General features: G+C 43.5%; 11 non-coding genes across 11 annotated transcripts; all 11 read right to left on the reverse strand.

Moving 5' to 3' along the window:
* Positions 1 to 918: 918 nt before the first annotated feature.
* On the reverse strand, positions 919 to 1,001 carry TRNAL-AAG (transfer RNA leucine (anticodon AAG)). The gene has a single exon. It is a non-coding gene; the product is annotated as a tRNA-Leu (tRNA).
* A 186-nt stretch (positions 1,002 to 1,187) lies between these two features.
* Positions 1,188 to 1,270, reverse strand: TRNAL-CAG (transfer RNA leucine (anticodon CAG)). Its single transcript has one exon. It is a non-coding gene; the product is annotated as a tRNA-Leu (tRNA).
* A 2,008-nt stretch (positions 1,271 to 3,278) lies between these two features.
* TRNAL-CAG (transfer RNA leucine (anticodon CAG)) lies at positions 3,279 to 3,361 on the reverse strand. The gene has a single exon. It is a non-coding gene; the product is annotated as a tRNA-Leu (tRNA).
* Positions 3,362 to 3,993: 632 nt separating this feature from the next.
* Positions 3,994 to 4,076, reverse strand: TRNAL-UAG (transfer RNA leucine (anticodon UAG)). Its single transcript has one exon. It is a non-coding gene; the product is annotated as a tRNA-Leu (tRNA).
* A 1,024-nt stretch (positions 4,077 to 5,100) lies between these two features.
* TRNAL-AAG (transfer RNA leucine (anticodon AAG)) lies at positions 5,101 to 5,183 on the reverse strand. Its single transcript has one exon. It is a non-coding gene; the product is annotated as a tRNA-Leu (tRNA).
* Positions 5,184 to 7,190: 2,007 nt separating this feature from the next.
* Positions 7,191 to 7,273, reverse strand: TRNAL-AAG (transfer RNA leucine (anticodon AAG)). Its single transcript has one exon. It is a non-coding gene; the product is annotated as a tRNA-Leu (tRNA).
* Positions 7,274 to 7,459: 186 nt separating this feature from the next.
* TRNAL-CAG (transfer RNA leucine (anticodon CAG)) lies at positions 7,460 to 7,542 on the reverse strand. The gene has a single exon. It is a non-coding gene; the product is annotated as a tRNA-Leu (tRNA).
* A 1,739-nt stretch (positions 7,543 to 9,281) lies between these two features.
* TRNAL-AAG (transfer RNA leucine (anticodon AAG)) lies at positions 9,282 to 9,364 on the reverse strand. Its single transcript has one exon. It is a non-coding gene; the product is annotated as a tRNA-Leu (tRNA).
* A 186-nt stretch (positions 9,365 to 9,550) lies between these two features.
* TRNAL-CAG (transfer RNA leucine (anticodon CAG)) lies at positions 9,551 to 9,633 on the reverse strand. The gene has a single exon. It is a non-coding gene; the product is annotated as a tRNA-Leu (tRNA).
* A 2,008-nt stretch (positions 9,634 to 11,641) lies between these two features.
* On the reverse strand, positions 11,642 to 11,724 carry TRNAL-CAG (transfer RNA leucine (anticodon CAG)). Its single transcript has one exon. It is a non-coding gene; the product is annotated as a tRNA-Leu (tRNA).
* A 632-nt stretch (positions 11,725 to 12,356) lies between these two features.
* Positions 12,357 to 12,439, reverse strand: TRNAL-UAG (transfer RNA leucine (anticodon UAG)). Its single transcript has one exon. It is a non-coding gene; the product is annotated as a tRNA-Leu (tRNA).
* Between the last annotated feature and the right edge of the window lie 536 nt (positions 12,440 to 12,975).

Genomic DNA, 12,975 nt, shown 5'->3' on the forward strand with positions numbered 1-12,975 from the left:
GACAATAAACACAGAAGAACACATACGAAAGCACTTTATTTCACAGGTATACAGTTTTCATGCTTTTAGAACACCACATACCTCTCACCAGCTATTTAGGGTCCTGTATCCGACTCACAACATTTCCTTGCCTGCGACCTCTCTCTCTACACAAACAACTACAGCACAGGAAGTAGGACGGCAATAGGTGGGGCAGTTTATGCAAATTTATGCTGCCAATGTGCCTTGCAGATTCATGCAGGATTTCTAGATCCTTGCTGGATACAAGAGAGTAGGCCTTGTTCCAGATAAACTATCCCTAGCAGGGAAAGTCTGAGCACAGGCACTCTTTTGCTCTTTAGCCCCTGGCCTGGGACTCACCCTCACTTGCTGAGGCGTGAAATTCTGCATACCAACTTTGCACAGAAGGTATGTTTGTGGTTGTTTGGGGATGGGTGGGAGGTCAAGAGCAGGGAAAAGCAGGTCTCCTTCACTACTAGACTCCTCTTCTATGCCTCCCTGCCGTTCACTCACTCTGTCTTTGTTTCATTCTCTCCTTCCACAACACTCCTTCTCACTCACTCGCTCTATCACTTGTATTTTTGCCCTTGCTCTGCATTCTATAGTGGAAACATCTCTTGAATGAAGCATCTGAAAATGACGTGACATAAAATTTAAAACCTCCTTATTGGAAACCTAAAACATCACAAGACTTAATGTAACCCATTTCTTTCATAAAAAAGATTTTTAAAGTACCCCACAAAACAAATATAAAACACCACGAGTGCTAGAAGAATATTACATTAACGTTAAAGATAGAATAGGGCAAATGCATTTGCAGTTGAAACTGAAGTTTGGTACTTATTCAGATATTATTTACATTGCCAATTTTTAGCTGAGATTCTAAAGGAACTGAGAGAGAAAATGGAATTCAAGTTTTGTCAGAAGTGGGATTCGAACCCACGCCTCCAGGAGAGACTGCGGCCTTAACGCAGCGCCTTAGACCACTCGGCCATCCTGACCCCATGCTGCTTTTTCATCTAAAGGGTGAGAAAGATATTAGGAACCAAAAAATGCACAGAGCTGAGGCCAATAGTGGCTAGAGCAAGAAAAAAACTCACTGCACTCTTCCAAGAAGACAATCCTATAAGCCACTGCGAGGGAAATGATCATATTTCTCAAGAAAATAATTAGAGTAAACACAGGACTGTCAGAAGTGGGATTTGAACCCACGCCTCCAGAGGAGACTGCGACCTGAACGCAGCGCCTTAGACCACTCGGCCATCCTGACTTGCTTTCCCAGCATCTTCCAGAGCCCAGACAGCCATGCAGGTGAGGTACTGAAAAGGAATGCCCTCAATTTATTTATCCTATTATATGCACTTCCAACAGATCTTTGAACAATCTGTACAGAGCAGGACCTATGGAGAACTCTTTAGAACTTTGAGGCGAACAAAGAGAAAGTGCTATTCACCAGCCACTTGAACGGCTCAAAGCTGCTTTGAAATTGAGACAATAGCCACCTCTTGGCTGGCTAAAGCAATTTCAACAAGGGATCTCAAAGTCACAACATAGGGTGGAGTATGCAAATTTAAGCAGCCCCTGATCAAAGCCCTAAGGAAATTGCTGTAAGTGTGCTGGAGTCCAGTTGTCTACCAGATGCATGCCATTCTTCCAAATTTGCAGGGCCCATCTGGACAGGGCATACAAGAGCATGACTCTTCCAGATGACCTCTTACATGGGTCCTATGCTCATTTGGTAAGGATTGCGCTTTGTCAGCAAGACGTTATAGAACCTAAATATATGAGAAACCCCATCTCTCTTGACAAGAGGAGAACGGAATAACGTGCCAGGTGAAGACCAACAGATGCAACTTCCATCAGATGTTAACCTGATAAAGGAGATTAAATCTCCAAAAGGAATGTCAGAAGTGGAATTCGAACCCACGCCTCCAAAGGAGACTGTGGCCTAAACACAGCACCTTAGACCTCTCGGCCATCCTGACAGTATAGGCTTTTAAGAAATGAATAAAAGTTACTCAGAAACGTCTACCTCCATGCAAGCCTGAAATAATTTAAACCTTCAAACACAAGGTGCAACTTTATGCACAGGACAATAAACACAGAAGAACACATACGAAAGCACTTTATTTCACAGGTATACAGTTTTCATGCTTTTAGAACACCACATACCTCTCACCAGCTATTTAGGGTCCTGTATCCGACTCACAACATTTCCTTGCCTGCGACCTCTCTCTCTACACAAACAACTACAGCACAGGAAGTAGGAAGGCAATAGGTGGGGCAGTTTATGCAAATTTATGCTGCCAATGTGCCTTGCAGATTCATGCAGGATTTCTAGATCCTTGCTGGATACAAGAGAGTAGGCCTTGTTCCAGATAAACTATCCCTAGCAGGGAAAGTCTGAGCACAGGCACTCTTTTGCTCTTTAGCCCCTGGCCTGGGACTCACCCTCACTTGCTGAGGCGTGAAATTCTGCATACCAACTTTGCACAAAAGGTATGTTTGTGGTTGTTTGCGAATGGGTGGGAGGTCAAGAGCAGGGAAAAGCAGGTCTCCTTCACTTCTAGACTCCTCTTCTATGCCTCCCTGCCATTCACTCACTCTGTCTTTGTTTCATTCTCTCCTTCCACAACACTCCTTCTCACTCACTCGCTCTATCACTTGTATTTTTGCCCTTGCTCTGCATTCTATAGTGGAAACATCTCTTGAATGAAGCATCTGAAAATGACGTGACATAAAATTTAAAACCTCCGTATTGGAAACCTAAAACATCACAAGACTTAATGTAACCCATTTCTTTCATAAAAAAGATTTTTAAAGTACCCCACAAAACAAATATAAAACACCACGAGTGCTAGAAGAATATTACATTAACGTTAAAGATAGAATAGGGCAAATGCATTTGCAGTTGAAACTGAAGTTTGGTACTTATTCAGATATTATTTACATTGCCAATTTTTAGCTGAGATTCTAAAGGAACTGAGAGAGAAAATGGAATTCAAGTTTTGTCAGAAGTGGGATTCGAACCCACGCCTCCAGGAGAGACTGCGGCCTTAATGCAGCACCTTAGACCACTCGGCCATCCTGACCCCATGCTGCATTTTCATCTAAAGGGTGAGAAAGATATTAGGAACCAAAAAATGCACAGAGCTTAGGCCAATAGTGGCTAGAGCAAGAAAAAAACTCACTGCACTCTTCCAAGAAGACAATCCTATAAGCCACTGCGAGGGAAATGATCATATTTCTCAAGAAAAAAATTAGAGTAAACAAAAGACTGTCAGAAGTGGGATTTGAACCCACGCCTCCAGAGGAGACTGCGACCTGAACGCAGCGCCTTAGACCACTCGGCCATCCTGACTTGCTTTCCCAGCATCTTCCAGAGGCCAGACAGCCATGCAGGTGAGGTACTGAAAAGGAATGCCCTCAATTTATTTATCCTAGCATATGCACTTCCAACAGATCTTTGAACAATCTGTACAGAGCAGGACCTATGGAGAACTCTTTAGAACTTTGAGGCGAACAAAGAGAAAGTGCTATTCACCAGCCACTTGAACGGCTCAAAGCTGCTTTGAAATTGAGACAATAGCCACCTCTTGGCTGGCTAAAGCAATTTCAACAAGGGATCTCAAAGTCACAACATAGGGTGGAGTATGCAAATTTAAGCAGCCCCTGATCAAAGCCCTAAGGAAATTGCTGTAAGTGTGCTGGAGTCCAGTTGTCTACCAGATGCATGGCATTCTTCCAAATTTGCAGGGCCCGTCTGGCCAGGGCATACAAGAGCATGACTCTTCCAGATGACCTCTTACATGGGTCCTATGCTCATTTGGTAAGGATTGCGCTTTGTCAGCAAGACGTTATAGAACCTAAATATATGAGAAACCCCATCTCTCTTGACAAGAGGAGAACGGAATAACGTGCCAAGTGAAGACCAACAGATGCAACTTCCATCAGATGTTAACCTGATAAAGGAGATTAAATCTCCAAAAGGCATGTCAGAAGTGGGATTCGAACCCACGCCTCCAAAGGAGACTGTGGCCTAAACACAGCGCCTTAGACCTCTCGGCCATCCTGACAGTATAGGCTTTTAAGAAATGAATAAAAGTTACTCAGAAACGTCTACCTCCATGCAAGCCTGAAATAATTTAAACCTTCAAACACAAGGTGCAACTTTATGCACAGGACAATAAACACAGAAGAACACATACGAAAGCACTTTATTTCGCAGGTATACAGTTTTCATGCTTTTAGAACACCACATACCTCTCACCAGCTATTTAGGGTCCTGTATCCGACTCACAACATTTCCTTGCCTGCGACCTCTCTCTCTACACAAACAACTACAGCACAGGAAGTAGGAAGGCAATAGGTGGGGCAGTTTATGCAAATTTATGCTGCCAATGTGCCTTGCAGATTCATGCAGGATTTCTAGAACCTTGCTGGATACAAGAGAGTAGGCCTTGTTCCAGATAAACTATCCCTAGCAGGGAAAGTCTGAGCACAGGCACTCTTTTGCTCTTTAGCCCCTGGCCTGGGACTCACCCTCACTTGCTGAGGCGTGAAATTCTGCATACCAACTTTGCACAGAAGGTATGTTTGTGGTTGTTTGGGGATGGGTGGGAGGTCAAGAGCAGGGAAAACCAGGTCTCCTTCACTACTAGACTCCTCTTCTATGCCTCCCTGCCGTTCACTCACTCTGTCTTTGTTTCATTCTCTCCTTCCACAACACTCCTTCTCACTCACTCGCTCTATCACTTGTATTTTTGCCCTTGCTCTGCATTCTATAGTGGAAACATCTCTTGAATGAAGCATCTGAAAATGACGTGACATAAAATTTAAAACCTCTTTATTGGAAACCTAAAACATCACAAGACTTAATGTAACCCATTTCTTTCATAAAAAAGATTTTTAAAGTACCCCGCAAAACAAATATAAAACACCACGAGTGCTAGAAGAATATTACATTAACGTTAAAGATAGAATAGGGCAAATGCATTTGCAGTTGAAACTGAAGTTTGGTACTTATTCAGATATTATTTACATTGCCAATTTTTAGCTGAGATTCTAAAGGAACTGAGAGAGAAAATGGAATTCAAGTTTTGTCAGAAGTGGGATTCGAACCCACGCCTCCAGGAGAGACTGCGGCCTTAACGCAGCGCCTTAGACCACTCGGCCATCCTGACCCCATGCTGCATTTTCATCTAAAGGGTGAGAAAGATATTAGGAACCAAAAAATGCACAGAGCTTAGGCCAATAGTGGCTAGAGCAAGAATAAAACTCACTGCACTCTTCCAAGAAGACAATCCTATAAGCCACTGCGAGGGAAATGATCATATTTCTCTAGAAAAAAATTAGAGTAAACAGAGGACTGTCAGAAGTGGGATTTGAACCCACGCCTCCAGAGAGGCTGCGACCTGAACACAGCGCCTTAGACCACTCGGCCATCCTGACTTGCTTTCCCACCATCTTCCAGAGGCCAGACAGCCATGCAGGTGAGGTACTGAAAAGGAATGCCCTCAATTTATTTATCCTATTATATGCACTTCCAACAGATCTTTGAACAATCTGTACAGAGCAGGACCTATGGAGAACTCTTTAGAACTTTGAGGCGAACAAAGAGAAAGTGCTATTCACCAGCCACTTGAACGGCTCAAAGCTGCTTTGAAATTGAGACAATAGCCACCTCTTGGCTGGCTAAAGCAATTTCAACAAGGGATCTCAAAGTCACAACATAGGGTGGAGTATGCAAATTTAAGCAGCCCCTGATCAAAGCCCTGAGGAAATTGCTGTAAGTGTGCTGGAGTCCAGTTGTCTACCAGATGAATGGCATTCTTCCAAATTTGCTGGGCCCGTCTGGCCAGGGCATACAAGAGCATGACTCTTCCAGATGACCTCTTACATGGGTCCTATGCTCATTTGGTAAGGATTGCGCTTTGTCAGCAAGACGTTATAGAACCTAAATATATGAGAAACCCCATCTCTCTTGACAAGAGGAGAACGGAATAACGTGCCAAGTGAAGACCAACAGATGCAACTTCCATCAGATGTTAACCTGATAAAGGAGATTAAATCTCCAAAAGGCATGTCAGAAGTGGGATTCGAACCAACGCCTCCAAAGGAGACTGTGGCCTAAACACAGCGCCTTAGACCTCTCGGCCATCCTGACAGTATAGGCTTTTAAGAAATGAATAAAAGTTACTCAGAAACGTCTACCTCCATGCAAGCCTGAAATAATTTAAACCTTCAAACACAAGGTGCAACTTTATGCACAGGACAATAAACACAGAAGAACACATACGAAAGCACTTTATTTCACAGGTATACAGTTTTCATGCTTTTAGAACACCACATACCTCTCACCAGCTATTTAGGGTCCTGTATCCGACTCACAACATTTCCTTGCCTGCGACCTCTCTCTCTACACAAACAACTACAGCACAGGAAGTAGGACGGCAATAGGTGGGGCAGTTTATGCAAATTTATGCTGCCAATGTGCCTTGCAGATTCATGCAGGATTTCTAGATCCTTGCTGGATACAAGAGAGTAGGCCTTGTTCCAGATAAACTATCCCTAGCAGGGAAAGTCTGAGCACAGGCACTCTTTTGCTCTTTAGCCCCTGGCCTGGGACTCACCCTCACTTGCTGAGGCGTGAAATTCTGCATACCAACTTTGCACAGAAGGTATGTTTGTGGTTGTTTGGGGATGGGTGGGAGGTCAAGAGCAGGGAAAAGCAGGTCTCCTTCACTACTAGACTCCTCTTCTATGCCTCCCTGCCGTTCACTCACTCTGTCTTTGTTTCATTCTCTCCTTCCACAACACTCCTTCTCACTCACTCGCTCTATCACTTGTATTTTTGCCCTTGCTCTGCATTCTATAGTGGAAACATCTCTTGAATGATGCATCTGAAAATGACGTGACATAAAATTTAAAACCTCCTTATTGGAAACCTAAAACATCACAAGACTTAATGTAACCCATTTCTTTCATAAAAAAGATTTTTAAAGTACCCCACAAAACAAATATAAAACACCACGAGTGCTAGAAGAATATTACATTAACGTTAAAGATAGAATAGGGCAAATGCATTTGCAGTTGAAACTGAAGTTTGGTACTTATTCAGATATTATTTACATTGCCAATTTTTAGCTGAGATTCTAAAGGAACTGAGAGAGAAAATGGAATTCAAGTTTTGTCAGAAGTGGGATTCGAACCCACGCCTCCAGGAGAGACTGCGGCCTTAACGCAGCGCCTTAGACCACTCGGCCATCCTGACCCCATGCTGCTTTTTCATCTAAAGGGTGAGAAAGATATTAGGAACCAAAAAATGCACAGAGCTGAGGCCAATAGTGGCTAGAGCAAGAAAAAAACTCACTGCACTCTTCCAAGAAGACAATCCTATAAGCCACTGCGAGGGAAATGATCATATTTCTCAAGAAAATAATTATAGTAAACACAGGACTGTCAGAAGTGGGATTTGAACCCACGCCTCCAGAGGAGACTGCGACCTGAACGCAGCGCCTTAGACCACTCGGCCATCCTGACTTGCTTTCCCAGCATCTTCCAGAGGCCAGACAGCCATGCAGGTGAGGTACTGAAAAGGAATGCCCTCAATTTATTTATCCTATTATATGCACTTCCAACAGATCTTTGAACAATCTGTACAGAGCAGGACCTATGGAGAACTCTTTAGAACTTTGAGGCGAACAAAGAGAAAGTGCTATTCACCAGCCACTTGAACGGCTCAAAGCTGCTTTGAAATTGAGACAATAGCCACCTCTTGGCTGGCTAAAGCAATTTCAACAAGGGATCTCAAAGTCACAACATAGGGTGGAGTATGCAAATTTAAGCAGCCCCTGATCAAAGCCCTAAGGAAATTGCTGTAAGTGTGCTGGAGTCCAGTTGTCTACCAGATGCATGCCATTCTTCCAAATTTGCAGGGCCCGTCTGGCCAGGGCATACAAGAGCATGACTCTTCCAGATGACCTCTTACATGGGTCCTATGCTCATTTGGTAAGGATTGCGCTTTGTCAGCAAGACGTTATAGAACCTAAATATATGAGAAACCCCATCTCTCTTGACAAGAGGAGAACGGAATAACGTGCCAGGTGAAGACCAACAGATGCAACTTCCATCAGATGTTAACCTGATAAAGGAGATTAAATCTCCAAAAGGAATGTCAGAAGTGGAATTCGAACCCACGCCTCCAAAGGAGACTGTGGCCTAAACACAGCACCTTAGACCTCTCGGCCATCCTGACAGTATAGGCTTTTAAGAAATGAATAAAAGTTACTCAGAAACGTCTACCTCCATGCAAGCCTGAAATAATTTAAACATTCAAACACAAGGTGCAACTTTATGCACAGGACAATAAACACAGAAGAACACATACGAAAGCACTTCATTTCACAGGTATACAGTTTTCATGCTTTTAGAACACCACATACCTCTCACCAGCTATTTAGGGTCCTGTATCCGACTCACAACATTTCCTTGCCTGCAACCTCTCTCTCTACACAAACAACTACAGCACAGGAAGTAGGAAGGCAATAGGTGGGGCAGTTTATGCAAATTTATGCTGCCAATGTGCCTTGCAGATTCATGCAGGATTTCTAGATCCTTGCTGGATACAAGAGAGTAGGCCTTGTTCCAGATAAACTATCCCTAGCAGGGAAAGTCTGAGCACAGGCACTCTTTTGCTCTTTAGCCCCTGGCCTGGGACTCACCCTCACTTGCTGAGGCGTGAAATTCTGCATACCAACTTTGCACAGAAGGTATGTTTGTGGTTGTTTGGGGATGGGTGGGAAGTCAAGAGCAGGGAAAAGCAGGTCTCCTTCACTACTAGACTCCTCTTCTATGCCTCCCTGCCATTCACTCACTCTGTCTTTGTTTCATTCTCTCCTTCCACAACACTCCTTCTCACTCACTCGCTCTATCACTTGTATTTTTGCCCTTGCTCTGCATTTTATAGTGGAAACATCTCTTGAATGAAGCATCTGAAAATGACGTGACATAAAATTTAAAACCTCCTTATTGGAAACCTAAAACATCACAAGACTTAATGTAACCCATTTCTTTCATAAAAAAGATTTTTAAAGTACCCCACAAAAGAAATATAAAACACCACGAGTGCTAGAAGAATATTACATTAACGTTAAAGATAGAATAGGGCAAATGCATTTGCAGTTGAAACTGAAGTTTGGTACTTATTCAGATATTATTTACATTGCCAATTTTTAGCTGAGATTCTAAAGGAACTGAGAGAGAAAATGGAATTCAAGTATTGTCAGAAGTGGGATTCGAACCCACGCCTCCAGGAGAGACTGCGGCCTTAACGCAGCGCCTTAGACCACTCGGCCATCCTGACCCCATGCTGCTTTTTCATCTAAAGGGTGAGAAAGATATTAGGAACCAAAAAATGCACAGAGCTTAGGCCAATAGTGGCTAGAGCAAGAAAAAAACTCACTGCACTCTTCCAAGAAGACAATCCTATAAGCCACTGCGAGGGAAATGATCATATTTCTCAAGAAAAAAATTAGAGTAAACACAGGACTGTCAGAAGTGGGATTTGAACCCACGCCTCCAGAGGAGACTGCGACCTGAACGCAGCGCCTTAGACCACTCGGCCATCCTGACTTGCTTTCCCAGCATCTTCCAGAGGCCAGACAGCCATGCAGGTGAGGTACTGAAAAGGAATGCCCTCAATTTATTTATCCTATTATAAGCACTTCCAACAGATCTTTGAACAATCTGTACAGAGCAGGACCTATGGAGAACTCTTTAGAACTTTGAGGCGAACAAAGAGAAAGTGCTATTCACCAGCCACTTGAACGGCTCAAAGCTGCTTTGAAATTGAGACAATAGCCACCTCTTGGCTGGCTAAAGCAATTTCAACAAGGGATCTCAAAGTCACAACATAGGGTGGAGTATGCAAATTTAAGCAGCCCCTGATCAAAGCCCTAAGGAAATTGCTGTAAGTGTGCTGGAGTCCAGTTGTCTACCAGATGCATGGCATTCTTCCAAATTTGCAGGGCCCGTCTGGCCAGTGCATACAAGAGCATGACTATTCCAGATGACCTCTTACATGGGTCCTATGCTCATTTGGTAAGGATTGCGCTTTGTTAGCAAGACGTTATAGAACCTAAATATATGAGAAACCCCATCTCTCTTGACAAGAGGAGAACGGAATAACGTGCCAAGTGAAGACCAACAGATGCAACTTCCATCAGATGTTAACCTGATAAAGGAGATTAAATCTCCAAAAGGCATGTCAGAAGTGGGATTCGAACCCACGCCTCCAAAGGAGACTGTGGCCTACACACAGCGCCTTAGACCTCTCGGCCATCCTGACAGTATAGGCTTTTAAGAAATGAATAAAAGTTACTCAGAAACGTCTACCTCCATGCAAGCCTGAAATAATTTAAACCTTCAAACACAAGGTGCAACTTTATGCACAGGACAATAAACACAGAAGAACACATACGAAAGCACTTTATTTCACAGGTATACAGTTTTCATGCTTTTAGAACACCACATACCTCTCACCAGCTATTTAGGGTCCTGTATCCGACTCACAACATTTCCTTGCCTGCGACCTCTCTCTCTACACAAACAACTACAGCACAGGAAGTAGGAAGGCAATAGGTGGGGCAGTTTATGCAAATTTATGCTGCCAATGTGCCTTGCAGATTCATGCAGGATTTCTAGATCCTTGCTGGATACAAGAGAGTAGGCCTTGTTCCAGATAAACTATCCCTAGCAGGGAAAGTCTGAGCACAGGCACTCTTTTGCTCTTTAGCCCCTGGCCTGGGACTCACCCTCACTTGCTGAGGCATGAAATTCTGCATACCAACTTTGCACAGAAGGTATGTTTGTGGTTGTTTGGGGATGGGTGGGAGGTCAAGAGCAGGGAAAAGCAGGTCTCCTTCACTACTAGACTACTCTTCTATGCCTCCCTGCCGTTCACTCACTCTGTCTTTGTTTCATTCTCTCCTTCCACAACACTCCTTCTCACTCACTCGCTCTATCACTTGTATTTTTGCCCTTGCTCTGCATTCTATAGTGGAAACATCTCTTGAATGAAGCATCTGAAAATGACGTGACATAAAATTTAAAACCTCCTTATTGGAAACCTAAAACATCACAAGACTTAATGTAACCCATTTCTTTCATAAAAAAGATTTTTAAAGTACCCCACAAAACAAATATAAAACACCACGAGTGCTAGAAGAATATTACATTAACGTTAAAGATAGAATAGGGCAAATGCATTTGCAGTTGAAACTGAAGTTTGGTACTTATTCAGATATTATTTACATTGCCAATTTTTAGCTGAGATTCTAAAGGAACTGAGAGAGAAAATGGAATTCAAGTTTTGTCAGAAGTGGGATTCGAACCCACGCCTCCAGGAGAGACTGCGGCCTTAATGCAGCACCTTAGACCACTCGGCCATCCTGACCCCATGCTGCATTTTCATCTAAAGGGTGAGAAAGATATTAGGAACCAAAAAATGCACAGAGCTTAGGCCAATAGTGGCTAGAGCAAGAAAAAAACTCACTGCACTCTTCCAAGAAGACAATCCTATAAGCCACTGCGAGGGAAATGATCATATTTCTCAAGAAAAAAATTAGAGTAAACAGAGGACTGTCAGAAGTGGGATTTGAACCCACGCCTCCAGAGGAGACTGCGACCTGAACGCAGCGCCTTAGACCACTCGGCCATCCTGACTTGCTTTCCCAGCATCTTCCAGAGGCCAGACAGCAATGCAGGTGAGGTACTGAAAAGGAATGCCCTCAATTTATTTATCCTATTATATGCACTTCCAACAGATCTTTGAACAATCTGTACAGAGCAGGACCTATGGAGAACTCTTTAGAACTTTGAGGCGAACAAAGAGAAAGTGCTTTTCACCAGCCACTTGAACGGCTCAAAGCTGCTTTGAAATTGAGACAATAGCCACCTCTTGGCTGGCTAAAGCAATTTCAACAAGGGATCTCAAAGTCACAACATAGGGTGGAGTATGCAAATTTAAGCAGCCCCTGATCAAAGCCCTAAGGAAATTGCTGTAAGTGTGCTGGAGTCCAGTTGTCTACCAGATGCATGGCATTCTTCCAAATTTGCAGGGCCCGTCTGGCCAGGGCATACAAGAGCATGACTCTTCCAGATGACCTCTTACATGGGTCCTCTGCTCATTTGGTAAGGATTGCGCTTTGTCAGCAAGACGTTATAGAACCTAAATATATGAGAAACCCCATCTCTCTTGACAAGAGGAGAACGGAATAACGTGCCAAGTGAAGACCAACAGATGCAACTTCCATCAGATGTTAACCTGATAAAGGAGATTAAATCTCCAAAAGGCATGTCAGAAGTGGGATTCGAACCCACGCCTCCAAAGGAGACTGTGGCCTAAACACAGCGCCTTAGACCTCTCGGCCATCCTGACAGTATAGGCTTTTAAGAAATGAATAAAAGTTACTCAGAAACGTCTACCTCCATGCAAGCCTGAAATAATTTAAACCTTCAAACACAAGGTGCAACTTTATGCACAGGACAATAAACACAGAAGAACACATACGAAAGCACTTTATTTCACAGGTATACAGTTTTCATGCTTTTAGAACACCACATACCTCTCACCAGCTATTTAGGGTCCTGTATCCGACTCACAACATTTCCTTGCCTGCGACCTCTCTCTCTACACAAACAACTACAGCACAGGAAGTAGGAAGGCAATAGGTGGGGCAGTTTATGCAAATTTATGCTGCCAATGTGCCTTGCAGATTCATGCAGGATTTCTAGAACCTTGCTGGATACAAGAGAGTAGGCCTTGTTCCAGATAAACTATCCCTAGCAGGGAAAGTCTGAGCACAGGCACTCTTTTGCTCTTTAGCCCCTGGCCTGGGACTCACCCTCACTTGCTGAGGCGTGAAATTCTGCATACCAACTTTGCACAGAAGGTATGTTTGTGGTTGTTTGGGG

The sequence above is a fragment of the Triturus cristatus genome, chromosome 6 (genome assembly GCF_964204655.1).
Source record: "Triturus cristatus chromosome 6, aTriCri1.1, whole genome shotgun sequence".
Taxonomy (NCBI): domain Eukaryota; kingdom Metazoa; phylum Chordata; class Amphibia; order Caudata; family Salamandridae; genus Triturus; species Triturus cristatus.